The 26,351-nt window shown below is 39.6% G+C and overlaps 1 long non-coding RNA gene across 1 annotated transcript; it reads right to left on the bottom strand.

Annotated features, from left to right (window-relative positions):
* Positions 1-346: 346 nt before the first annotated feature.
* On the bottom strand, positions 347-25,981 carry LOC129341997 (uncharacterized). The gene is made up of 3 exons (XR_008598194.1): positions 25,896-25,981; positions 13,314-13,443; positions 347-364 (listed from the first exon to the last, which is right to left on the bottom strand). It is a non-coding gene; the product is annotated as an uncharacterized LOC129341997 (long non-coding RNA).
* Between the last annotated feature and the right edge of the window lie 370 nt (positions 25,982-26,351).

Here is a 26,351-nt window from a genome sequence, read left to right as displayed (position 1 = left end):
CTTAAAGGTGCTACTGGACTCTTTGATTTTGCTACCACAGACTAACACGGCTAACTCCTCTGCATCTATTTTAAAAAAAGTTATTCTTCTCAAAAAGAAGCACTTTATGCTCTGCGCAATTGAGCAACGAGGCCTCTTGTTGCGACAGGATATGAGAATAACCAGGAAAGAAAAGGTGTTGCCCCTTCAACAGAGGCTTCATGCATTTCTAGGTAACATAGAGAGATATGGCTTTCCAGGAAAGCTTACCTTTGCCCTTTGATTTTATCTCGAAAGCGGGTTTGCAAGACATCTTGGGTAATCTCTCGTAGAGGCATGGGTGCTGTCTTTTCCACAACCTTCAAAGTGCTTCTCTGGTCGCTGACTGTAATTAAGAAAGGAAGGAAGGAAGGAAGGAAGGAAGGAAGGAAGGAAGGAAGGAAAAGAAAGAAAGGCTTTAAAAAATTTTATCTAAAGAAAAAGTCATGAAATAAGCCAACTCCAGATGAACCAGCACAGCTACTCCTCTGTGCAATCCAGGCGCAATTGAGCCTGGATTGCACAATTGCATCTGACGAAGAAACCTGTGGCTCTCTAAAGCTTATGCTACATTAAAGTTGGTTTGTCTTAAAGGTGGTACTGGACTCTTTACTGTTTTGGTGTGGGTAATATGGACACCATATATCTGGTGACTTTTGAATGCAGCGGTTTTTTTTTTTGACGTTAAGAATATTTGAATCTGTTATTTGCTCCAAAATATAGATCACTTGGAGACATTGCCTTTTTTATTAGAAGATAATAGTAGACTCATTGTTTGTTCAGTTGCAAAATTATATGCGCTTGTGATTGATTTTTATATCTGCTTAAATGCAGTCTAGTTTTTAAAAATACTTTAGTAGTCTGTAGTTTGTTTAAAACTAACAACTTAAGCGGTATGAGTTGAAGAGAGATTTTTCACCTGGGTGTCGCCAGATGTACAACTTAACAGGCAAGAACCAAAGGCTGTCTCTATCAGCCTGTGGCCTTTTGACGCAGGACAGCTGACTCAGAACTAGCCAAAAACTGGTATCATATTGCATTTTTTTCTTTGTCTAAATTATATTTTTGTGTTTCTTAGTGAGCTGGCTTGAGTCCCTGACTAGAGAGAAGAGGAAGATAGAGATATTTAAAAAGTAAGTAAGTAAGTAAGTAAGTAAGTAAGTAAGTAAGTAAGTAAGTAAGTAAGTAAGTAAGTAAGGTTTAATTGTATATGGCCAAAGGCCGTCGCAATACAAAGTTAAAAACAGTAAAAATAGATGGTTGTTGTGGATTTTCCGGGCTGTATAGCCGTGGTCTTGGCATTGTAGTTCCTGACGTTTCGCCAGCAGCTGTGGCTGGCATCTTCAGAGGTGTAGCACCAAAAGCCAGAGATCTCTCAGTGTCACAGTGTGGAAAAGATGTTGGCAGGTCATTTATATCTACTCAGGAGGGGTGGGGTTGAGCTGAGTCATCCTGTAAGAGTTTCCCAGGGCGTGGAATGCTAATGGAGGGAGGCTTCACTGTATCCTGAGGAGGTTCTTTAGCATATGGATTGGTGCTTGATGTGCTAATCTTCTCTGCAGGGCTATTGTCGGGTATAGAGTGTTTTGTTAGCCTGGTGTTTTTCAGGACTGGAAACCATGCTCTATTCATTCTTAAAGTCTCTTCTTTCCTGTTGAAATTGTGCTTATGCTTACGAATTTCAATGGCTTCCCTGTGCAGTCTGACAAAGTAGTTGGAAGTGTTGTCAAGTATTTTAGTGTCCTGGAATAGGATACTGTGTCCTGTTTGAGTTAGGCTATGTTCAGCCACTGCTGATTTTTCAGGATGGCCAAGTCTGCAGTGTCTTTCATGTTCTTTTATTCTTGTCTGGATGCTACACTTTGTGGTCCCGATGTAAACTTGTCCACAGCTGCAGGGTATACGGTATACTCCTGCAGAGGTGAGGGGGTCTCTACTGTCTTTTGCTGAATGTAGCATCTGTTGTATTTTTCTGGTGGGTCTGAATACTGTTTGAAAGCTGTGCTTTTTCATAAGCTTTCCCATCTGATCAGTGATTCCTTTGATATATGGCAAAAACACTTTTCCTGTGGGAGACTTTTGTTCCTTAGTTGTTTGATAAAATAGTTGTTTATTAAAATAATAAAAATAAAATACAATTAAAATGGGACCTTAATAAATACCAGATACAATTTTCCCTTCCCATTTCCATCTGGGGAAGAGTCATTTGCATTCAGAGATTGACCATCAGAATTAGGTACACCCACAGGGACAAGCATTTCTCATTTTCTAATCCTTCCAGTATAAGCTTATCTGCACCTTCTTTCCATGGTATATTGTGCACCTTCTCTGCTATTCTTTTCCTCTATTGAACTGTTCCCTGAATAAGTAATATCTGTCTATGGGATGGACCCCATTTCCTTCCCATTTATTTCATGTGTAGAATATCACTTCTTCCGATATTTGCAATTATTCCTCTTGAATTCTATCTCTCTTCCCTTTTCCATTTCTTCTGAATCTGTGTTAATCCTAGACATATTCTCTTTATTTTCTGGAATGCCTTGATTTGGAGATTGACTACCTTCTTTAGGTGTACCTTTTTGTAGACCATCCTCATCCTTGAGGATAGACTCTCTTTCCTCCTTTCCCAATAGCCTGCAGTGCCCCTCTTATTGGCAAGACTCATTCCTTCCCTTTGCTCTTCTGATATCCTTGCTCTCTTCCACGGAGGAATCTATCACCTCCTTTCTCAGAATTACTCATCTGCTGGCCACTCCCCTCCACCAGACCCAGATCATTGCTAGCTCTTGTAGGTACACTTGGGGCCCAGCCAGGCAATTTCCAGTGGTGGATGATGTCATTCCCTTTACAAGACATACTGATGAGGTGTTGACTCCCATTAATAACATTGTTCCCATCACTTTGTCTGGTGACCAGGCTGGACTTGGGAACTCTCCCAGAGCTACACCCAGAACCCAGTCTGGCAGCCCCACCATCCAGCCTTGCCACCCTTGGCACTCACTCAACAAGGAGGAAAGAAGCAGAAACAAGGAGGAGACAGGCAGCAAAGGCACCAACAGAGAAATGGAATGCCAAAGAGGGCCCAGGTGTTGACAAGCCCTCATCAGCAGGAGGCAGGCTAGATGGACCAGGTGCTGACAAGCTCTCATTGGCAGGAAGCAGGCTAGGTGGCAGCTCCTGGGTCCTAGCCACTGCCAGCTTCCCAGCCAGGCCCTTAAAGCTGGAGGGCCTAGCTGGAGGAAGAGGGCACAGGGGGCAGAGACAGCCAGCCTGTGCCATCACAGGCAGCAGATCATAGGCAGTGCTAGTGGCACAGGGCCATACCCCAACCCAGTGGCAGGCAGGGGAAGAGCTACAGCCCAGCAACCCAGCAGACAGGCTAGATGGAATGGGAAAGGGTTGGGGGCAAAACAGGCACAGCTGTGGCTGCCTAAGGCAGCCAGGTCAGCAGCTAGGCTGTTGGGGGTGGGGCTAGGAGGTGGTGCCTGGGAATGGTGGGGGGATAAAAAGGAGGTCCACCCACAAGTGGGGGAGGTTGAAAGGAGAGTGTAGGAGGTTTGTTTCTGGAGTGGAAGTCAGTCTACTCTGGGTTGTAGAGTGGTCCCTGGGGAGTACCCAGGGCCCAATCACCTTGCTTCTGAGACCTTCATGAGATAGTATCCCTGCAGCTAAGGAGGGCTAGTGAGTCAACTGTGTTGGAGTAGACCCAAAGGCCAAGAAGCAGAAGTCAGGCAGGTGGCAGGTGAGTGCCACCATGGCATACAGAGACACATGAGGGGTGGGGCGTGCCTGAGCCTGATATACTTCCTGCTCCATTTGGAGTGTGCTTGTTGTGTTTCAAATTGTACCTCTTCTCATGTTTTAATTTACACTCCTTTTTCTTGTGTTTCAAATTGTATCCCCTTTTCCTGTTTTTCCCTTTTTTCCCAGGTTGTGAGGCATATCATCACTGAATTCATGTCTTGTTTGTTCCCCACTTGGAGGCAGACTATCTGCCTCCCCAGGCTTGAGTGTTGGAATAGGTGGCTCATCATGCCTTGGAAATGGGGGGGGGGGGGGCGCTGCATGTCTCTCTGTATGTATGTGTAACTCTAGCCAAGTAAGCTGCTACTCTTTTGTCTAAGGTGGGAATGCCTCCTGACTCCTCCTTCTTGTCTCTATGCCCCTTGGGAGAATCTCTCTCTTGCTTCATGGTTTTCCAAGGAGAAGGATGTAACCCTCCATGCTCTGCCATGAAGGCCTCATCCACAGACCCACACTTTCAGCCTCGCTGCCTAGTTTCAGGCTGTGATTTAGAATTAGGGAATGTAACTCTTTAGATTAGGTTCTTTCCCTTTTACTACAAGGTATTGCTATGGAAGAAATCTACTTCAATAAAACTGTAAGTTGTATCTTTCTATGATTTTGTCTGAAGACTAATTAATGCATGTTTTTAGGGTTTAAACAGTTCTGCCTAAATAACTCTACTGTTACTCTGCTGTGTTACTATAAAGGTTTCATATAACCATCATGTATTGACTTAGCTTCTGTCTGAACAAAGGCTCCTGCAGTCTTCTTTACTATTGGTTGCTTCCTGCTGGCAGCAGCCAATATGTGCTGTATAATAAAGACCAACCAATGTATGTTACTTTGTATATAAGTTAAGTTACTTTGTATATAGTTAATGCAAACTAAGGATTCTAGTTATGTGTGTCTATTGGTTGTTGCTTGAAAAATGGGCGTGGCTTGTATGTACATAGTTGACTTCTGTTGAGCCTGTTGTAGTCTGTCTGCTTCTAGTTTCAATAAAGCTGTTTCTATGAGCTGAAATCTTTTTTTTGAAAAAATTTTTATTGGGTTAGAACATTATTTTAACATTTACATTCAATTTTCCCCAATTTTTTCATCTCTAACCCCCTCCCTTTCCCCCCCTTTTTGTTGACTTCCAACAGCTTTCCCACCCTTTGTCCCCTTTCCCTTATTTTTATTAACTTCCTCTATCTAAAACAAATATATATTCTCCATTATTCTAAGCAGTACATCCTTGACTATTTTTAACATTGTATGCCCAAACTGTAAGTCTTTGTTTCCATCTTAGATAAACAATTTATCCCATTTTTCAATTTCAAATATTTCTATATATCATAAACCATATAAATCATACATTCATTTATATCAAACAATTTGACTTATTCTCTATATATTGCTCATTCTATCTCTTTATAATAATTCTATATATCTCTCATCACATAGTCAATCAATTTGACCCATCTATATCTTCAGACATTCAGTTTGGTACAAAACTTACCAAAAAGAAAGAAAATATTGTTAGTTAATCAATCCTTATATTTAATCCTTATAGTTAATTATTTTCTATCTATATTCTGTTTATTAACCTATATATATCTATATATATATGTCAATCTATTAGTCTAACTGCTTATTAATTCACATTTATCTCTTCTCCCCCCGGTAAAGTCTCCCCCCTCTACTTCAGTACTTCAGTAGTTCTCAAACTGCCACAGTTTTCCTCCCACCTCCCATTTCTTCTCCAGGTATTGTTTCAGCTTCTCCCAGTCTGTGTTGAACTGCCCTGAGTCCAGATCTCTCAGTTTTCTTGTCATCTTATCCATTTCAGCCATATACAGCAATTTGTAAATCCAATCTTCAATAGTTGGCACTTCTTGTACTTTCCATTTTTGCGCATACAGAAGTCTAGCTGCTGCTGTCATATAAAATAATAACGTCCTGTGTTGGGCTGGAATTCCCTCCATTCCCAAGTTCAGTAGCAGGAGTTCTGGGTTCTTATTAATTTGAAATTGTAAAATTTCACTCATTTCTCTTATTATTTCCCCCCAGTACTGCCTAGCTACCTCACACGACCACCACATATGATAGAGGGAGCCCTCATGCTTCTTACATTTCCAGCATTTATTGGAAGTATTCGAATTCCCTAGCGCAATCTTCTTTGGTGTCATGTACCAACGATAGATCATTTTGTAGATGTTCTCTTTGATATTAGTACATGTCGTTGTCTTCATTGTAGTTTTCCACAAGTATTCCCATGCCTCCATTGTTATTTCTTTATTAAAGTTTATAGCCCATTTCACCATTTGTGTTTTAACTATCTCATCCTCGGTATACCACTTTAACAGTACTTGGTATACCTTGGATATTCTTTTCTTATCTTCTTTAAGAAGGGTCTGCTCTAGTTCCGAATTCTCTATTCGTATACCTCCCTTTACAGAGTCCGAATTATATAAGTCTCTGATCTGTCTATACTGGAACCAGTCGTAGTTAGGTGATAGTTCCTCTTGTGTCTTTATTCTGAGTTTGGATGCTTCGATTTTAGTTATTTCTTTGTACGTTAAACATTGTTGTTCATTATCAACAGCTCTCGGGTCTATCACCTCATACGGAACCACCCACAAAGGAGTTCCTTCTTGTAAATAAATTCTGTACTTCTTCCAGATTATGTATAGACTTCTCCGAACAAAGTGATGCAGGAACATCGAGTTGACCTTTACTTTGTCATGCCATAAATATGCGTGCCATCCATATATTTTTTTATATCCCTCTAGGGCTAGTAGTTTCTTGTTCTTTAATGTCATCCATTCTTTCAACCAAACTAGGCAGATTGCATCATGATAAAGTCTCAGATTGGGCAGTTGCATTCCGCCTCTTTCTTTTGCATCTTGTAAAACTTTCACTTTCACTCGAGGCTTCTTGCCTGCCCAAACAAAATCTGATATTTTCCTCTGCCATTTTTCAAATTGTTTAGAGTCTCTGATGATTGGTATTGTCTGTAGCAAAAACATTACTCTTGGTAACACATTCATCTTAACTGCTGCAATCCTGCCCAACCATGACAAATTCAATCTATTCCATTTAATCAAGTCTCTCTCTATCTGAGTCCATAGTTTTTCATAATTGTTTTTGAATAGATCTATGTTCTTTGCAGTTAATTCAACTCCCAAATATTTCACTTTACTTGTTACTTCATAATCCGTTTTTTCCATTAACAATTGTTGTTTCTGCTTAGTCATGTTTTTGCATAGTATCTTTGACTTCTTTTTATTAATGAAGAAACTTCTCCAATGGGTCCTCTACAATTAACATTATGTCATCCGCAAATGCTCTGACCTTATATGAATAATCCTTTATTTTTATTCCACGAATTTCCTCATCTTGACGTATTTGTATCATCAGAATCTCCAATACTAGAATGAACAACAATGGAGATAACGGGCAACCTTGTCTTGTTCCTTTACTTATCGTCAATTTCTTGGTCAATTCATCATTCACTACGATTGCTGCAGTCTGGTCTCTGTAAATTTCCTTAATTGCTCTGATGAATCTTTCTCCCAATTGTAGCTTTTCCATAGTGGCAAACATAAAGTCCCAGTTTAAATTGTCAAACGCTTTTTCAGCATCTACAAAGAAGAAACCAACCTCTTTGTCACAACGCTTGTCATAATATTCAATAGCATTGATCACTGTCCTTAAATTGTCTCTTATTTGTCTGTCTGGCAAAAAGCCTGCTTGTTCCTCCTCTATGACTTCCGAGAGCCACCCCTTCAATCTCTCCGCCAATATTTTCGCAAAAATTTTATAGTCATTATTGAGTAGCGATATAGGTCTATAATTTTTCACATTAGTCAGGTCTTGGCCCTCTTTTGGGATCAATGATATGTTCGCTTCACTCCAAGTGTCTGGAATCCTTTGATCCCTTAAAACCCCATTCATCACCTCTTTTAGGAATGGTGCCAGTTCATTAGCCATTGTCTTATAAAATTTAGCCGTAAGTCCATCTGGCCCTGGCGCCTTTCCTAGATTTGCAGATTGTATTGCCTTACTTATTTCCTCGTCAGTTACTTCACTGTTCAACTTATTTCTCCAAGCTTCCGAGATTTCTGGAAGTTTGGTTTTCTCCAAATATGACGCTATTGATTCTTTGTTTACTTCTTTTTTATTATACAGCTTAGCGTAGAATTTATAAAAGGCTCTACTAATGGTAGTCTGCTCCAAATACGTTTTGTTGTCTTCACAAATTTTATTTATTATTTTCTTTTCCCTTTTCTTCTTCAATTGCCATGCCAGGTACTTTCCAGGTTTATTAGCACCCTCAAACGCTTTTTGATTCAGTCTTTTAAGATTCCACTCCAATTCTTTATTGCTCATTGCTGTTAGCTGTTCTTGAAGTATTTTAATTTCCTGATATACCTTCTTTTTCCCTGGTCTCTTTTTTAGCTGTGTTTCTTTGGCTTTTATTTTCTCCTCAATCTCTTGTCTTTTCTCCTCTTTCTTCTTTCTTGCTCTACCATTTAAGTCCATTAGTATGCCCCTTACAACCGCCTTGTAAGCATCCCAAACTTTATTGGTTGGTACTTCTTTATTCACGTTGTATTGTATAAAAAACTTTGTCTCTCTTCTCAATATTTCCATATTCTCTCTTTCCTGTAACAAGTCCTCATTTATTCTCCATGCTTTCCTTTTTCTCCTTTTTCCAAATTTCCACATAATTGGGTTGTGATCTGAGCCTACCATCGGCATTATTTCTACCTCCTTAGTCCATAACGCTAAGTCTTTTGAGGCCCAGATCATATCGATTCTTGATAATGTAGAATGCCTTGCAGAATAGAAAGTAAACTGTCTACTTTTAGGATATTCTCTCCTCCATACATCTTCGAGAGTCTCTTGTTGAATCAACTCAAAAAAAAGCTTTGGCAATAGTCCTCTTTTCTTTTGTGCCGTTGTAGTCTTTTTGTCTAGTTCCAAGTCTGTCACTCCAGCAAGAATTATCTGGTCATATGCAAGATCGTCTAAATGCTTCCTTAAATCCTCAAAGAAGCTTTCTTTTGCACCGTTAGGTGCGTAAAGTCCGACTACCAACACTCTCTTTAAATTCCAAATGCATTCCACTGCTACAAATCTAGCTTCCACATCTCTCATAACAAGTTTTGGCTGTAGCTCCTCTTTTATGTACAACACCACTCCTCTTTTTTTCTTGTTGGAGGCCGCTACAAATTCTTTGCCCAATTTTCCAGATTTTAAATATTTTACATCCTGTTTTCTAATATGGGTCTCTTGCAAACAAACAATATCACATTTTTGTTTTAGTAGCCAGTGAAAAATATTTTTCCTCTTATTCGGTGAGTTTAGTCCATTTACATTCCAAGATAATACTTTACACTCCATATTCATAGTCTTGATGGTAAGTCTTTTTCATTGTCCTTAATAAATCGCTCCATCTCTCGCTCAGATCTAATGCGTTTTTTTGCCCCTCCAAACTCAAAGGACACACCTTCCGGTAATTCCCATCTGCACCTGATTTTCATGTCCTTCAAAATCTGAATTAGCACTTTATATTTTTTCCGGTCCAATAACACTGATCTGGGCAGTTCCTTCATTATAATAATCGTCTTGCCATCAATCTCCAATGGATCTTGAAACTGTTTTGTCACAATCCTCTCTTTCATATTTCGTGTTGTAAACTGCACAATCACATCTCTTGGTAATTTCCTCTGGGTTGCAATTCTCGAATTCACACGGTATGCCACGTCTAGGATAGCCACAACTTCCTCCTCCTCCTTCCCCAGGTATTCAGCCAACACCTCAGTCATCTGTTCTTGCGCTGACTTCCCTTCCACTTCTGGCAAGCCGCGAAAACGTAGCTGCTTCTCCATATGTTTAGTTTCTGCAACTGACATTCTCCCCTTCACCAATCTCATCTCTGTTTGTTGCGTGTCTGCTAAATTCTCCATCGCGTCTTCTACTGTTTTAACTCTCTGCTGCGTTCCTTGTAATTCACTTCGTATTGTTTCCATGCCTTTTTTCACTTCTGACAGCTCCGATTTTACTGTCTGTGTAACCTCTTTAACCTCTTTTATCAGCTCCAATTTCGTGTCCTTAAGTTCTTTAATCATATCTAAAAGTTTTTTATCCAAGTTTTTATCCAGGTTTTCTATTGCCGATTGCCACTCTTTTTTTGACATCGTGGGGCTTGCTTTAGCTCGCTCCCACGAATCCGCTCTCTTCCTTAACTCCGTGGCGTAAAATTTAACGTTTTTCTGTTTTAAATGTCCCAATCTTCTTTTAAAAATTAATTTTTAAAGAGTCCAAAATGTCGGGCGTCTTTTCTCTATGGTTTCTCTATGATTTTGTAATCCAAGATGGCCTACTTCCTCTTCCGCTGAAGCCGCGACCCTTCCCCTTTCAAAAATGGCGATTCCCTACTTCCTGCCCTCCAGCAAGGGCCGCTTCTCTCCAGCCACTCTATTGTTATTACGCACTTCCTGTCTCCCGTCTTCCCACAGCAGATCTCGCGATGGTGTCTTTTTCTCACAGCTCCAAAGCCACAGGTATTCAAAACAATAGTCCGATTTCTTTAATAACTTCTTTAAGCTTAGTCTCTTTTCAAATACAGTTCCTGCCGAGTCTTCCCCTCCTTTTCACTAGTCTGTTGCAGTTTAAAAATCTACTTTTTTCCTTCTCTGTTTTTATCAATCTGTCCCATATCGGAAGATAATGATCTTTACCTTCTCTTCACTTTTCTCGGGTTGTAATCGCTGTTTCGATTTTAAGTTCTCCTCTCAGCTTCTTCCCCCAATCGAAGCTTGGGTATGTAGGTCTTATGCCAGCCGAATTGGCCCCAAAACTGCCGCAGAGATTATAGCCGACCCGTCGCAAGGTGGGACCTCAAGGATCGGGAGGGGACCCGTTGTGTAGAGCCCCCCCTCGTCCGAGATCTAACTCACCCTAGGGTCTTGAGCGTTCTTTGCCTGCTCCCCGCCTGAGAGCAGTCGGCCGCGGGCTATTTTCACCCCACCGGCCGGTTAAAATGGCAGTCCGGTCAGCTCCGCAAGTGGAGCTGCGTTAGACCTCCATGAATCCCAAACCGGAAGTCTCTATGAGCTGAAATCTCAATACTTAATAAAAACTATAGTTTCAAACCAAGAAACCTAAATATAAAACTTCCAATACTGAGCAGGTCTTGTTCATCACTGCCTATTGGCACATTTTCTGTGATGTCAGGACCCTCTGATGTGTTTCCCAGCTTACCTTTTCCTTTCATGCAATAGTGCCTCTTTGAGAACATGTCTCTGAGCACATTGTCTTGTGTAAAAGAATATATAATAAATAATAAAATGTATTACATTCATTGACCAGTAAACAGTTTGAAGGGAAGCAAGTAAAAAATAATTAAGAAAACAGTGATGTTAAAAACAGAATACATTCCTATATAAAGAGAGGTTTAAAATTTCAAATATTCTAAAAATTAAGTTAAAATATCAAAATTGAAGATACAATTAAACTTCTCTATACTTCTTTATCTCTCTCCTAATTCACTAAGCCAACCATCCAAAGTTGGCAACCATTCTGGTCAACTTTTGATTGTTTCCCACCAACATAATTGACAAAAGAATTCTTCTGTTGTGACCTGGAGAAGCATTAATAATAGGGTTAATAAAAACTTCCCTGATGTTATGGTATAAACTACAGTAAAAAAAAGACATGTTCTAACGTTTCATCAGTTCCCATCCCATATATGCAGTCTTTCTTCAAGGATCTAGTAAATCTAGCCTCTAGGATAGCTGAGGGAAGGGCACTATACCTTAAAGAGTAAAAATTCTCCTATGATTAGAATTCTCTAGGAATTTAATATATGATCTTAAAATTAACTTATTAGAAGTACTTAATCAAATAGAGGATTCTTGATACTGCTCACACCCACCTGTCATTCAACATTTAATATTCTTTGTTTTAGAATGGATCTAGCCTGAGCATAAACCAAGGACTGTATAAATTGTTTAGTGAAATCATAGTAAGACAATTTGTCCTCTACCTTCTTCCGCCATGGGGGGACAAAACTGTCCTGCATCATGGTATGAGTAAGGCCAGTAGGTGAAAAAAAATAAATTTTAACCAATATTAGAATGCAGAAATCCATAATTTGCCTCTACTGAAACCAGACCAGCCTCTAAACAAATTGCAGTGTTTGAAACACTCGTTAAAACTTGGAAGATAGCTTTTAAGAATTTCAATTGTGTTCTTTCAAGCAAGGTCAAATCAATCTGAAGGGATAAAGGTGCTCCTTCTAATAACTGGGGTAATACTTTAATAGAAAATAGCTTAATAAGAGCTTCTAAATTATGGCCTCCTTTAGACCAGTAAAACTTTTGGATAGCACCAGCGCTTTCCTGCGCATTAGCAGCCAGGTAGTCAACACAGCCTTTCATGCGACCGGATGACTGAAATACAATTCCAGGGTATCTATAACAGTGGACCTGCTCTATAGAATGATTGTCTATACACCAGTTAAACACCACAGGATTGTTGGCAAATGCCATTATTTTGGTCTTAGTGTAATTTATTTCCAGACAATTTTGTCTGCAATATTTAGAAAGAGCATGCAAGGTTCTCAAGGCCAATAGGAGTCTGAGAGAGTAAAACTGCATCATCTGCATAAAGTAATAATGATACATGCCTATCTGCAAGCCTGGGGAGGGGGTGGAAATCAAGTTTATGCAGACAATGGGCCATATCATTAATATAGATATTAAATAGAAGTGGCACCAGTATACATCCTTGTTTAACTCCTCTATTTGTACTAACCATCTTTGTTAGATGACCTTGTGGATTACATCGTACCCTTACAGAAGTATGTTTTTGGAGAGCTCTCAGTAGAAATTATAGGCGTCTATCTATTGTAGTAGATTTCAACTTATCCCACAGTATAGTTCTTGAGATAGAGTCAAATGCAGATTTAAAATCTATAAAGGCTGCATATAAGGAGATTTGAGAACTCGAGGAATAGTTTGAAATAGTCCAGTACCACACATTGATCTACACATGATCGTCCCTCTCTAAAAGCTGCTTGCTCCCGTCCCAAAAGACCTTCCTGCTCCATCCATTCTTTTAACTTCCAATACAGATGTTTCGAATAGAGCTTACTTATTATGCCCAAGATAATTAATTGGCAGGATTCTCTCAATTTCTTTTTTTTATAGATAGGCATAATTATTGCTACTCCCCAGTCCTTAAGTATTCTACCTGTTCTATCTATAGTTGTAAATAAAACAGTAAGAACCGGAATCCACCATTCAAGGTTTTTCTTAATTAGGTCTGCTGGTATAAGATTGGAACCTGGGGCTTTGTTAGATCTCAGAGTTAGTATAAGATTCTTGATTTCTTGTGGATGCACAGGAGGCCATGAAGGTAAGGTGTCTATACCCATCTCCTCCATTACAGCCTCCTCCTGCCCTCGATAAAACTGCTCGAAATACTTTTCCCAAGTTTCAGGAAGAAGAGCTCACCAGCTGTCTGCCGCAACTCCTTTCCATCCTCGATATCATATCCCAGACGCGTCACCAGAGTTCCATCCACGAACAGTTTGCTTACAAGGATGACCCAAACAATCTTCAAGAACTTTCTCAGGTCTGCTTTCTGGAAAGAAATCCATGAAAACCCTCAATATTAAGTAAAGCGGCAAGAATGATAGAGACCTTAAAATATAGGTGCAAATTCTCAATCAACCCTTTGAGTCTCCTTTGTGGGTTTCCCCCTTGTTTCCTTGAAAAATGCCTGGAAGTAGACCAGAAATGCTTTGTGCATGCCCTAAGAATGCTTTGCCATGGCTTCCTACCCCCATCTCTTTGCAACCAACTGCCAAAAGATGCAAAGAAAAATGTTCTGGGGAAAGAAAACTACTTGATGTTAAAACAGTCCTTTGCCAACCTTTTAACTTTTCTCTTTTTTCACATATGTTGAAAGGACTGTTTTAAAGTCAAGGGTGTTTTTGTGCTGGTTCTATGTCTAAATTACTGCGGCTGTTATTGTACAGGAATATTATTTATGTACAGAACTATTCATGGGTCATATTTATTGTATACTATTTACAAGTGATGTTTATTATTTATTGTAATTAATATTGGACTAGTATATTGGAAATTGTCTTTGGAACTACAGAGAACTTTATGAGATCTCTGAATGCACTTAGTTACTTTATTAGATCAAATCATTTATAAAATTAACATTAGAGCTGTGTTTAAGATTGTGATTTTCTTCTCCTGGCTGTGGTTTGACCAGGTTTTTAGGTTCACAGAATCAAAATTGCTGTCAGGTGGCCATCAAGCCTCTGCTTAAAAACTCCAAAGAAGGAGAGCCCCCAAGGAAGCCTGTTCCATTGAGGGACTGCTCTGTCAGGAAGTTCTTCCTAATGTTTGGCCAAAAAGAAAGTTTTTCCTAATGTTTTACAATTAATATGAAAATAAAACAACAGCGGCCAACAGTAGTAGCAATCTACTGGGTACTGGAAGTTCCCCCCTGCAAGCTCCCCCCTGCTCCAAAACGGAGACTTCTTGATTCTATCTGTCTGATATTTGGCAGTGGAGATATTTTGGTGCAATACTGCAGCTCCCCTAAGTTTTGTCCAGTTTGGATAGAAAACTAGGGAGGTACACACCAAAGAAGGGGGGCAGGGAGGTAGTTATGAATTTCCTGCATTGTGCAGGGGGTTGGACTAGATGACCCTTGAGATCCTTTCCAACCCTATGATTCTAAGAAAGCAGTGGTGGGGGTGGGGTGGGGTCTCTTCAATTGAAACTAATGGGAAATGACAACAAAATAGAATTATGAAAATGAAGCAATAACGACACAAAACCGTATGAAATAACTCAAGAATGAAACAGTCCCTTTGGGAATTAATAATCAAAATTTTAAAAAATCAAATCAAACTTGCACAAGTCCAGTAGCCAGTTTTCAAACCCCTAGGATCATTTCCCAATATGTTGTGTTTGCCACAAACAGAGGACCTTAGCTTCCACTGGAAATACAAGCAGGGATGATGATGATGATGATGGTGTGTGTGTGTGTGTGTGTGTAGGCAATTTTGAGACTCCTAGCTTTAGTTTTCTTTTTTTAAAATAAATTTTTATTGGATGGGTCAATATATAATCAAATTCAAATACAAATACATTCCATTTCAATTCCCCTGTGTATATTTCCCCTCCCCTCCCCCTTTTCAATAATGACTTCCAACAGCACTCCAACCCCCCATTATTAATACCTTATTTCTGTACTAAAGTTGTTCTTTTCTTATTATTAGTAAAGATCTTAATTATATCTTATCTTACTTAATTTCTTTAAAACCCCTCGAAAGACCATAATTGTCTCTTAACATCCCATTTCTTTTCCATGTATTTTTTCAACTTTTTCCAATCTTCCAAAAATGCTTCTGGATCTTGCTTCTTCAAATTTCTTGTCAGTTTCTCCATTTCAGCCATGTACAACAATTTCCTTGTCCATTCTTCAATTTCAGGTATTTCTTCTCTCTTCCAATACTGAGCATATATTATTCTAGCTGCTGATATCATATAATATAACAATATCTTATCATTTCTATTAACATTTTCCAAATGCAATGATAATAACAACATTTCTGGATTTTTTGCAACATTATAACATAATATCAAAGACATTTCAGTACATATTTTAATCCAAAAGTCTCTAGCCTTACGACAAGTCCACCACATATGAAATAGAGAACCTTCTTGCTTCTTACATTTCCAACACTTATTAGATAGCTGTTTGTTGGCTATGGCTAATTTTTTTGGTATTAAGTACCATCTATATAACATTTTATAGCCATTCTCTCTAATACTGGTACATGCTGATATTTTTAAAGTATTTTTCCATAATTGTTCCCATGCTTCCATCATTATTTCATTATTACAATTTATAGCCCATTTTACCATTTGCACCTTGACTGTTTCATCTTCTGTAAACCACGTCAATAACAATTTATACATTTTAGAAATTATTTTACTATTATCTCCCAGCAATAATTCTTCTAGCTCTGAATTCTTGGTTCTAAAGCCTGTTTTTCTTTGGTCTGAATCAAGTAAGTCTTTAATTTGTCTATATTGCAACCAACCATATTTGAATGGCAACTCCTCATTTAGTTTAAGCTTCAACTCATTATCGGTTACTTCTGTTAAGTCTTTGAGGGTAAGCCATTCTTTTCCTATATATTCTAAATTTGAGTTGATCACCTCAGCTGGAATAATCCAAAGTGGTTTCTTCTGGTCTATAAATTTTTTGTACTTTAGCCAAGTCAACAATAAATTTCTTCTCAAATAGTGGTGCTGAAACATTGCGTCCATTTTATACTTATCGTACCACATATATGCATGCCATCCAAATAGTTTATTATAACCTTCCAAAGTTAGTAGTTTATGATTGGTTAAAGACACCCATTCTTTTAGCCAGACTAAACATATCGTTTCATGGTAAAGTCGAAGATCAGGTAACTACATTCCACCTCTTTCCTTAGCATCACAAAGAACTTTCATCTTTACTTTTGGTTTCTTTCCTGCCCACACAAATTCCGATATCTTCTTCTGCCATTTTTCAAATTGTTTTGTCTTTTACAATTGCTATTGTTTGCATTAGGAACATCATTCTGGGCAACACGTTAATTTTGACTGTGGCAATCCGATCTAACCACGACAAGTTTAGTTTATTCCATTTTATCATATCTCTTTCAATTTGTGTCCAGAGCTTTTCATAGTTATTCTTAAATAAATCAGTATTTTTAGCTGTCAGCTCTATTCCCAAATATTTAGTCTTGTGTACCACTTCACAGTTTATTACTTCACTTAGCTCCTGTTGTTTCTTCTTGGTCATGTTCTTAGTTATTATTTTTGACTTCTTTTTATTTATATAGAAGCCTGCCAAATCTCCAAGTTCCTTAATTTTTTCCAGTAGTCTTGGCAGAGTTTGTAGTGGATCTTCTACTATAAACATGACATCATCTGCAAACGCTCTTAACTTATAAGAAAATCCCTTTATTTTTATTCCTCTTATTTCATCATCTTCTCTGATCTGCCTTAATAGTAATTCTAAGACCATCACAAATAACAACGGTGATAGTGGACATCCTTGTCTTGTACCTTTTCTTATTTCAAACTTCTCTGTCAGGTCGTCATTGACACAGATTTTCGCTCTTTGTTCCTTGTATATTGTTTTTACTGCTTCTATAAATTCTTTGCCTAGGTCCATCTTTTCCATTGATGCGAACATAAAATCCCAGTTCAAGTTGTCAAAGGCCTTCTCTGCATCTGCAAAGCAAAAGCTAACTTCTTTGTCTGGGCGCTTGTCAAAATATTCAATGGCATTTATAACCACTCTCAAGTTGTCCTTTAGTTGTCTGTTTGGTAGGAATCCAGCCTGGTCTTCTCCTATAAAGTCCATTAACCATATTTTAAGTCTGTCTGCTAATATTCTTGCCATTATTTTATAGTCATTGTTTATAAGCGAAATTGGTCTGTAATTTTTCACATCTGTCAAGTCTTGTAATTCTTTTGGGATCAAAGCAATACTTGCTTCATTCCATGTATCTGGAAGTCCTTTTCCTTGAAGTGTATCATTCATTATATTTTTTAATATCGGTACAAGGTCTTCCTTCATTACTTTGTAAAATTTAGCAGTGATCCCATCCGGTCCTGGTGCTTTTCCAATCTTTGCTGCTTCTATTGCTTGTACGATTTCCTCCTCTGTTACTGGAGCATTCAGTCTCTGCTTCATTTCATCTGTTATCTTTGGTAGATCTGTTTTTTGCAAATATCGGTCTATTTCTTCCAAATTTACTGCCTTCCTCTGGAATAATTTTGCATAATATTTGTAGAAGGCACGCTTAATTGTTTGATGATCTTTCAATTCCTTTCCTTCCTCCATTATCCTCCCAAAGATTTTCTTCTCTTTTTTCTTCTTCAGTTGCCAGGCTAGGTACTTTCCTGGTTTATTTGCTCCTTCAAATGACTTCTGTTTTAATACCTTTAAATTCCATTCTAATTCCTTGTTGCTAATGGCTCTCGTTTGCTCCTGCAGTATTTTAATTTTTCTTGTCTTATTGATTTTTTCCCAGGTTTTTTCTTTAGTTTCTGTTCTTTTTTATGCAATTTCTCCTGTATTTCATGCCATTTCTCTTGTTTTCTTTTCTTATCCTTGTTGTTTAATAAAATTACATTTCCTCTTATAACTGCCTTATACGTGTCCCATACTATTTGGATTGAAACTTCATTATTATTATTTATTTGAAAAAAATGTTTTGTCTCCTCTCTCAAATAGTTCAAGTTGTCCTGATTTTGTAATAAATCTTCATTTATTCTCCATCTTACTTTTCTCTGACCCATTATTGCATTCCATAATATTGGATTGTGGTCTGAACTCACCCTTGGCAAAATTTCCACTTTTTTTGTACTTAAAGCTAGTTCTTTTGATGTCCAAATCATATCTATTCTTGAAAATGATGAATGCCTCGCGGAGTAGTATGTGAAGTTTTTGCCTTTGGGATTTTCTTTTCTCCATACATCTCAAGTTGTTCTTGCTGGACTAATTCAAAAAATATTTTTGGTAATTTTCCATATTTTTTGTTACCTCCCTTTATTTTCCTATCTATTTGTAAATTCACAACACCACTGAAGTCTCCAGCCATTATCATCTGGTCATATGAGCCTTGATCCAATTTGTCCATTATTTCTCTATAAAACTGGTCTTTTGCACCATTGGGTGCATAGAGACCTATTATCAATGTTTTTTTGGCATTTACACTAATTTCCACCGCCACATATCTTCCATTCTGATCTTGAAAAATTTAGAGTCTATAGTCTCCTTAATATAAATCACTACTCCTTTTTTCTTTTGGTTGGATGATGTTATATATTCTTTTCCTAGTTGTTTATTTTTTAGATATTTAATATCTTGATCCTTAACATGTGTCTCTTGTAAACAAATTATACTGCAGTTTTGTTTTTTTTAGCCAATTAAAAATTGTTTTTCTCTTTTGGGGTGAGTTTAGTCCATTTACATTCCACGATAGTAATTTGTATTCCATTATGTTAAATTCTTAATGGTCTGGGAAAGTCCTCTTCATTTTCCTCAAAAAACTTCCATCTGCTCTCTTGTTTTGATGATGACTCTTAAAGCTTTATAATAAAAGCTTAGTCCTTCTGGTATTTCCCATCTGTATCTGATGTCCTTTTCTCTTAATTTCTGGGTCAACTCTCTATTTTTTCCTTTCTAGGAGAATCCTTTTTGGCATTTCTTTCATAATCTGGATTCTGTTTCCCTCCACTATTAAGACTCCTAGCTTTAGTTTTCTAATGAGTTATGCCTTGCCCCAAATGAACAGAAGAATGGGCACACTGATTCTTTTATTACTGTAGGTTCCTGATAACAGCAAGCCAAATGATTTGCTTTGTTATATTTGGTTTGGATCAGGCTCAGATGGGTTTGGAGTAGAGACGGTCACAAACAGAAAAAAAATGACTGTGATGTTCGTTGTTCGTTGCCATCCACAAACGGACTCAAGAACAAACACGAACATGGCCCTGTTCATGAACATATTCATGGTTAGCTGTTTGTGGGGGCCAGCAGGCTCTCCTCCAGCCATCATCCAAGTCAAGATTCCTACTGCACCACTCCCAGAAACCTTACCTGAGCAGGCACCAGGAAAGGTACCAATAATAAATAATAGGTTGGCCCCAGAGCCTGGCAGCAGCCCTGGAATGTGAAGGGGTAGATCCCTACCGCACCACTCCCAGAAACCTTACCTGAGCAGGCAGCAGGAAAGGTAACAATAATAAATAATAGCTTGGCCCAGAGCCTGGCAGCAGCCCTGGAATTTGAAGGGGTAGACTCCTATCCCACCACACACAAAGAAAATTCAACCTCTAATGTACTCTATCAAAATGCCAACAGCAACTCTCTCTCCCTCTGCACTGTCTGCAAAACCAGATCCTCCCTTGTAACAAATTTGGAGCTGCAGACTTGAAAGGAAGACCTGCCAATCAAGCTAAATTGGGCTTAGATTGGGGTTTCCAGGGCAACAGCAGGAGTTCAGACAGAGTTCAGACAATTCCTGCATAAGTTGCCAAGGGAATTGATTGCAGGTGCCAGACTGTCTTGCTTGACGAACAGCAACAAACGAGGCTTGCATCAACCACCTGTTCGTTTAGAATGGGGTCTCACAAACAGTTTGTTTGCAAACAGAAGATTGGGTTCTTCGTGACTTTTTTTGTTGTTCGTATTGCTGTTTGTGCCCATCTCTAGTTTGGAGCCCTGTTGGAATCTTTGTGGCTCTCAGCATCACTGCCTAACCTTTTCCACTTTAAGCTGGGGTGTGTGTAGTGTTGCCAGCAAGAACCTTTTGTGGGTGGGAGCGTTAGGGGGCAGGTCATGAAGTGACACATGATGCAAAAATGTCACATCTGGGTGAAGATTTGTGACATTACCACACTGGGCGATGCTCTAGGAATACCTCCAATTTCTATGGTAAAAAGACTGTAGGAACTTCTAGTGCATGACTCCATGCTGCAGTGGCTTGGGTCTCAAATGACATTGCTGCATTGTGTGATGTTGTCCCTCTCATTATAACTCCCGCTGCTGCATCAAGGAGCAGTGGGGTCTAAGAGTGTGGGTGTAGAAGTTTACCCAACATGTCAGGCAACCTGACGTCCCTATGGCATGTGTATATATGTGTAAGCATGCCTGCCTATTACTAAGCATGAGTTAGCTTGTTCCTGAGACCGCCTTTACTTCAGAGGTCCATGAAGGCCAGTCCTTAAGTCTATCCCTTTCTTAGGGGTTCATGCTGTAGTAGCTGATTTACAGTAGATTTTTTTTATATATATATATATATATATATATATATATATATATATACACAGAGAGAGAATTTCTAAATCAGAGAAAAAGATAAAGTCTTATAGAATCAGAGCTGCCGTAGCATCATGGTTGGGTTGCAAATCAGCACTCTGCTTGTTCAAATCCCTCAGCAGCTATGAGCTTGGCAGGGGGGCTTGGGTTAGCCACTCCTCTCAGTCCCAGCTGTATTGTGGGGATAATAATGACACTGACTTTGTTCACCACTCTGGGTAGGCACTAATTTGTCTAGAAGAGCTGCTGTAACATAGTGGTTAAGCGGTTGGGATGTGAGACAGCACTTTGCTGATTTGAATCCCCCTACTGCCATGAACCCAGTAGGTGGCCTTGGGTCAGCTATTCCTCCCAGCCCCAACTCCTCAGCTGTATTGTGAGGATAATAGTAACACTGACTTTCTTCATTGTACTGAGTGGGCACTAATCTGTCTAGATGGGTGATATATAAGAACATGGTCATTATTTGAATTCCAGTGCTCCATAAACAAAATCCAATGTTCTTTTAACCAAAATCCAAATACCCAGCTGAAGTGCCTTAAGGTTCCAGTGGTATTTGTACCCCATAATATCTTTAATCAGTTCTAAAAAACTTGTCCAAAAAGTTCCAGTGAGTGAGCATTTCCAGAAAAAGGGCATTACATTTGCTTTTGGAGTGTGGTATAATTTACTTTAAGGAAGGCTTCCTAAGTGCAGCACTCAGAGAGTTGGAAGGGAAGGAGTTAACAGCTGCCCGGAATGACAGATTGATTGATAGGCTGCTCCCTCCTCTCTCTGACTGACCAGCCAGAACCAGCCCTCAGAATGATAGTTGGTGCTGACAGGATTTTGAATTCAGTTGAGAGTATGGAGTAGAGTGTGAGAGTCTGACAAGGAGGGTCAGACAGGTACCCCTCAGAAGTGAGGGAAAGGAAAGCATTTGCCCTAACTGTAACAACATTGTCTTAAGGAAGACTAGTAGTTAAGGATTCCTAGTATAAAAGCCAGCACAAGCTGAAACCTGTTTTATATAGCCAAGTTAGAACTTGGTGTGTGTTTTTGGCAGAGTGAATGGTTAGTAAGTAGAAACTCCCATTCAAGCCAAGTAACTAAGGGTTTTATCTTCTTAGGTGAAGAATAATTCCTGCCCAGTGTCTAAAAAGAGGGTTTGGCTCTAAGGAGGATCCCAGGTCTGTTGAGAAGGGAAAATAGCATTGAACTAATATCAGGACACCTGAATTGAAAAGGGAAATCTCTGAAGAAATATTGTTGCTTTAACCAAAGTATTAAACAAAACACCTCTCACTCTTAAGGACTGTAAACATTGAACCTAACCTGCAAGAAAATTCTTTTGCCTACGACTTTTAGTATTCTGTTCAACCAACAAATTTTACCTCAGCAATTTCATCCCCTGACTACTCAAATTCCATCCCAGCCTGTTCAATAAGGTTGCTGTTTCTTTTGAGAGTCATTCAGCCTCTAGTTCCATTTCATTCAAAGAAAAAGAGAGCTCCTGCTTTCCCCCATCAAGTATCTGGGCTTGGCTAAAAAGCCAAAAATATAACCACGGGTGGGACAAAAAGAACTTCAACCATAAACACAGACATGCTACATGGAGTTGCTCAACCACAGCAAGCAAACTTGGGATTTTGGCAGGAAAATCTGCCTCAGAGTGGGGGAGTGAAGGGGGGGGTCTCTCATAGGGAGTTTGTCAGCACCCTACTCCTCCCTCCCCTCTCCACCTATATATATCTGACCAGTTTCTTCTTGCCCTCCATGCATCTGATGAAGAGAACTGTGATTCTCGAAAGCTTATGCTATAATAAAGCTGATTAGTCTTAAAGGTGCTACTGGACTCTTTTTGATTTTGCTACTACAGACGAACACGGTTAACTCCTCTGGATCTATGACCATGGAAAGCACTGCATTCAGCCAAATGGAGAGGAAATCCATCAACCTCATGAAGAAACTGGCACAAATACAAACAGACATCATCTTCCTTTCTAAATGCAAAAAACTGGACATTCTACCCAAGGGACTGTGTGTGAGGAACCCACTTAAATCCACTTACTGCACAGACTACAGTGAGAAACTATGCAACACCTTATCCAGAAAACTCTTAATTCACCTCATTGGACTGATGTACAGCAAGCAACAATGGATCAAGCAAGAGATCTCTGAACTAGACTCTTTCATGAAAAACAATCCCTCTACACAAACCAGGAGCTGGCAGATGTTTACCAAAACCAGAGAAACTATCTATCACACGCTACTTACTGAATTACAGAACAAGAAGGAGAAGAAATTCTCAAAACAACAGGGAACAAGAACACTTTGGATCCACCTAGCAACATTATCAACCTCTCCAGCCACAAACTGAGCCCAGCAGAGGAATCTGTCCTCTCACGTGGACTATCTTTTTGCCCAGCCACACAAACAAACTTTGTGGAGACCTGGAGACCTATTTTAGACACCTAAGACTGAAAGAATTCTTCAACTACTCTGCTGAACAAAACAATGAACAAAGCACCAAACAGACACCATCACAGCAGCAATCACCCTCCCAATCCAGCAATGCACAATCATCGTTACAAAATTCCAGAAAGAAGAATTCCACATGGACACCCCGAGGGCCGGAACTGAATGCTTCCATCGACGTACCCAGGCTGAGATAATTGACAAACAACAACACCTAAAGCAGAACCTCAGCCATGCAGAAAGAGATGCCATAAACAGCCTCCAAAATAATTCTGGCACAATCAAGGAAGCTGACAAAGGTGAAGCAGTTGTCATCATGGATAAACATAACTACCTACAAGAAGCAGAAAGACAACTCTCCATCACAACATTCTATAAAATACTACCTTCTGACCCTACGGAGCAATACAAAAGAGAACTCAATAAAATATTAAAGACACTCCCCACGGATATACAAGAATGCATCCATATGGACACACCCCAGGAACCACGACCAGGAAGATTCTACCTACTACCCCCAAATCCATAAACCAGGTAACCTGGGACGCCCCATTGTTTCAGGAATAGGCACTATCATAGTAGGAGTCTCAGGACACATGGACTCTATCCTCAGGCCCTATGCCACCAGCACACCCAGCTATTTACGGGACACCACTGACTTCCTCAGGAAAATACAGTCCATTGACAACCTACCAGATGACACCATCCTAGCAACCATGGATGTGGAGGCTTTATACACCAATATCCCACATGCAGATGGACTGCAAGCCATAAGGAATATTATCCCGGACAAAACCACAGCACACCTCGCCACTGAACTTTACCACTTCGTACTAACTCACAATTACTTCAAATTTGGTGACAGCTTATATCTACAGGTTAATGGCACAACCATGGGCACACGCATGGCACCACAATATGCTAACATATTCATGGCAGACTTGGAGCAACGCTTCCTCAGCTCCCATCCACTGAAACCACTACTATACCTAAGATACTTGGATGACATCTTCATCATATGGACCCATGGGAAGGAAGCCCTTGAGAGATTTCATCAGGACTTCAACAACTTTCACCCTACTATCAACCTGAGCCTGGACCACTCTACACAACAGGTACACTTCCTGGACACCACTGTACAACTACATAATGGATGGATAAATACCACCTTATACCGGAAACCCACAGACCGATACTCATATCTACATGCCTCCAGCTACCACCCTAAACATACCACTCGGTCTATTGTCTACAGCCAAGTCTTACGTTACAATCGTATCTGCTCCAATGCTCTTGATCGGGACTCCCACTTAAGAGATTTACAACAAGCATTTTTGGGACTACAGTACCCACCAAATAAAGTGAGGAAACAAATTGACAGGGCCAGACTAGTACCCAGAAACAGCCTGCTCCAGGACAAACCTAAAGGAACTAACAACAGAACACCACTGGTTGTCGCCTATAGTTCCCAGCTCAAACCCATCCAACGTATCATCAGTGAGCTACAACCCATTCTGGAAAATGATACCACTCTCTCAGAAGCCCTGGGTGGAAGACCTTTCCTTGCCTACAGACAGCCCCCCCAACCTTAAACGTCTTCTCACTTACAATCATGAATCGGCTAGCAGAGTCACCAGCACAGGTACCAGGTCCTGCAACAGACCCAGATGCCAGCTCTGCCCCTATATCTACTCAGGGAATACAATTACAGGACCCAATGGCATCAACTACACTGTCTCTGGCTCTTACAGCTGCTCATCCTCCAATCTGATATATGCCCTCATGTGCCAACAATGTCCTTCTGCTCTGTACGTTGGACAAACCAGCCAACCTCTGTGCAAAAGAATAAATGGACACAAATCTGACATTAGAAATGGAAACATCCAGAAACCAGTGGGAGAACACTTCAGTCTACCAGGATATTCCATCAAAGACTTAAAGGTCACTGTAGTTTAACAGAAACCTTTCAAAAACAAAATCCAACGGGAAGCTGCTGAATTGGAATTCATATGTAAATTTGAGTCAGGCTGGGACTGAATAGGGACTATGAATGGTTATCTCATTATTAGAAGTAACTGATTTCCTTAACAGAAGCAAACTGATCTCCATATCAGAAGCTCTGACTGCATCTACTCCTCCCTCCCCTCTCCACCTTTATATCTGACCAGTTTCTTCTTGCCCTCCATGCATCTGATGAAGAGAACTGTGATTCTCAAGAACTTATGCTACAATAAAGTTGGTTAGTCTTTAAGGTGCTACTGGACTCTTTTTGATTTTGCTACTACAAGACTAACATGGCTAACTCCTCTGAATCTAGGAAGAAAATAGATTCATTTGAAATGTGGTGCTGGAGGAGAGATTTACAGATACCACGAAAGGCCAAAAAGACAAATAAGTGAGTTCTACATCAAATCAAGCCACAATTCTCCATAAAACAGGTTATCCTACTTTGGTCACATCATGAGAAGATAATACTCACCGGAAAAGAAAACAATGCTGTGAAAAGTAGAAGGCAGTAGGAAAAGTGGAAAACCCAAAATGAGATGGATTGACTCAGTAAAGGAAGCCACGGCCTCCAGTTTGCAAGACTTGAGCAAGACTATCAATGATAGGCTACTTTGGAGGTTGTTAATTCGTACGGTCACCATAAGTTGGAAGCAACTTTATGGCACATAACACACACAGGAGAGAAAACATTTCTTTTGGCATAAAACTGATCTTACCTCCATGATTTCCTTTAGTTCTGTACCAGTATTTTCTGATTTGAATTCCTCTTTTCGGCCTCCTTCATCGCCATAAATAGCCCTTCTTCTCTCATAAGCTCACCACTCTATTATGTAAAAATAAAGCCGATTAACCAGCGCAAAGGATGCCAAAGCCACCCTTGGGAGGTACCTCAGAGAATATTCCTCCCAAGACATTTGCCAACACCATTTATTTAACTAAATCAAATCCGGGACTTTACTCCCACCATGCATTACAGGATGATGCTGAGATACTACAGAGACCATTGGGGGAAAGGAGTCTTAATATCAGAGATTCCCTCTCCCGCTACAGCAAAAAATAATTTGCAAGTCTTATTGATACACACTTAGGGCCCAACTATACAACTTTGGTATTGGGTGTGAGATGGCAAATCTATGAGGTAGGGTTGCCAACTCAAGCTTGGGAAATTCTAG

This window comes from Eublepharis macularius, chromosome 14, assembly GCF_028583425.1.
Source record: "Eublepharis macularius isolate TG4126 chromosome 14, MPM_Emac_v1.0, whole genome shotgun sequence".
Taxonomy (NCBI): domain Eukaryota; kingdom Metazoa; phylum Chordata; class Lepidosauria; order Squamata; family Eublepharidae; genus Eublepharis; species Eublepharis macularius.
Note: the sequence above shows the minus strand (reverse complement) of the source record. Positions and strands in the feature narration are given on the sequence as shown.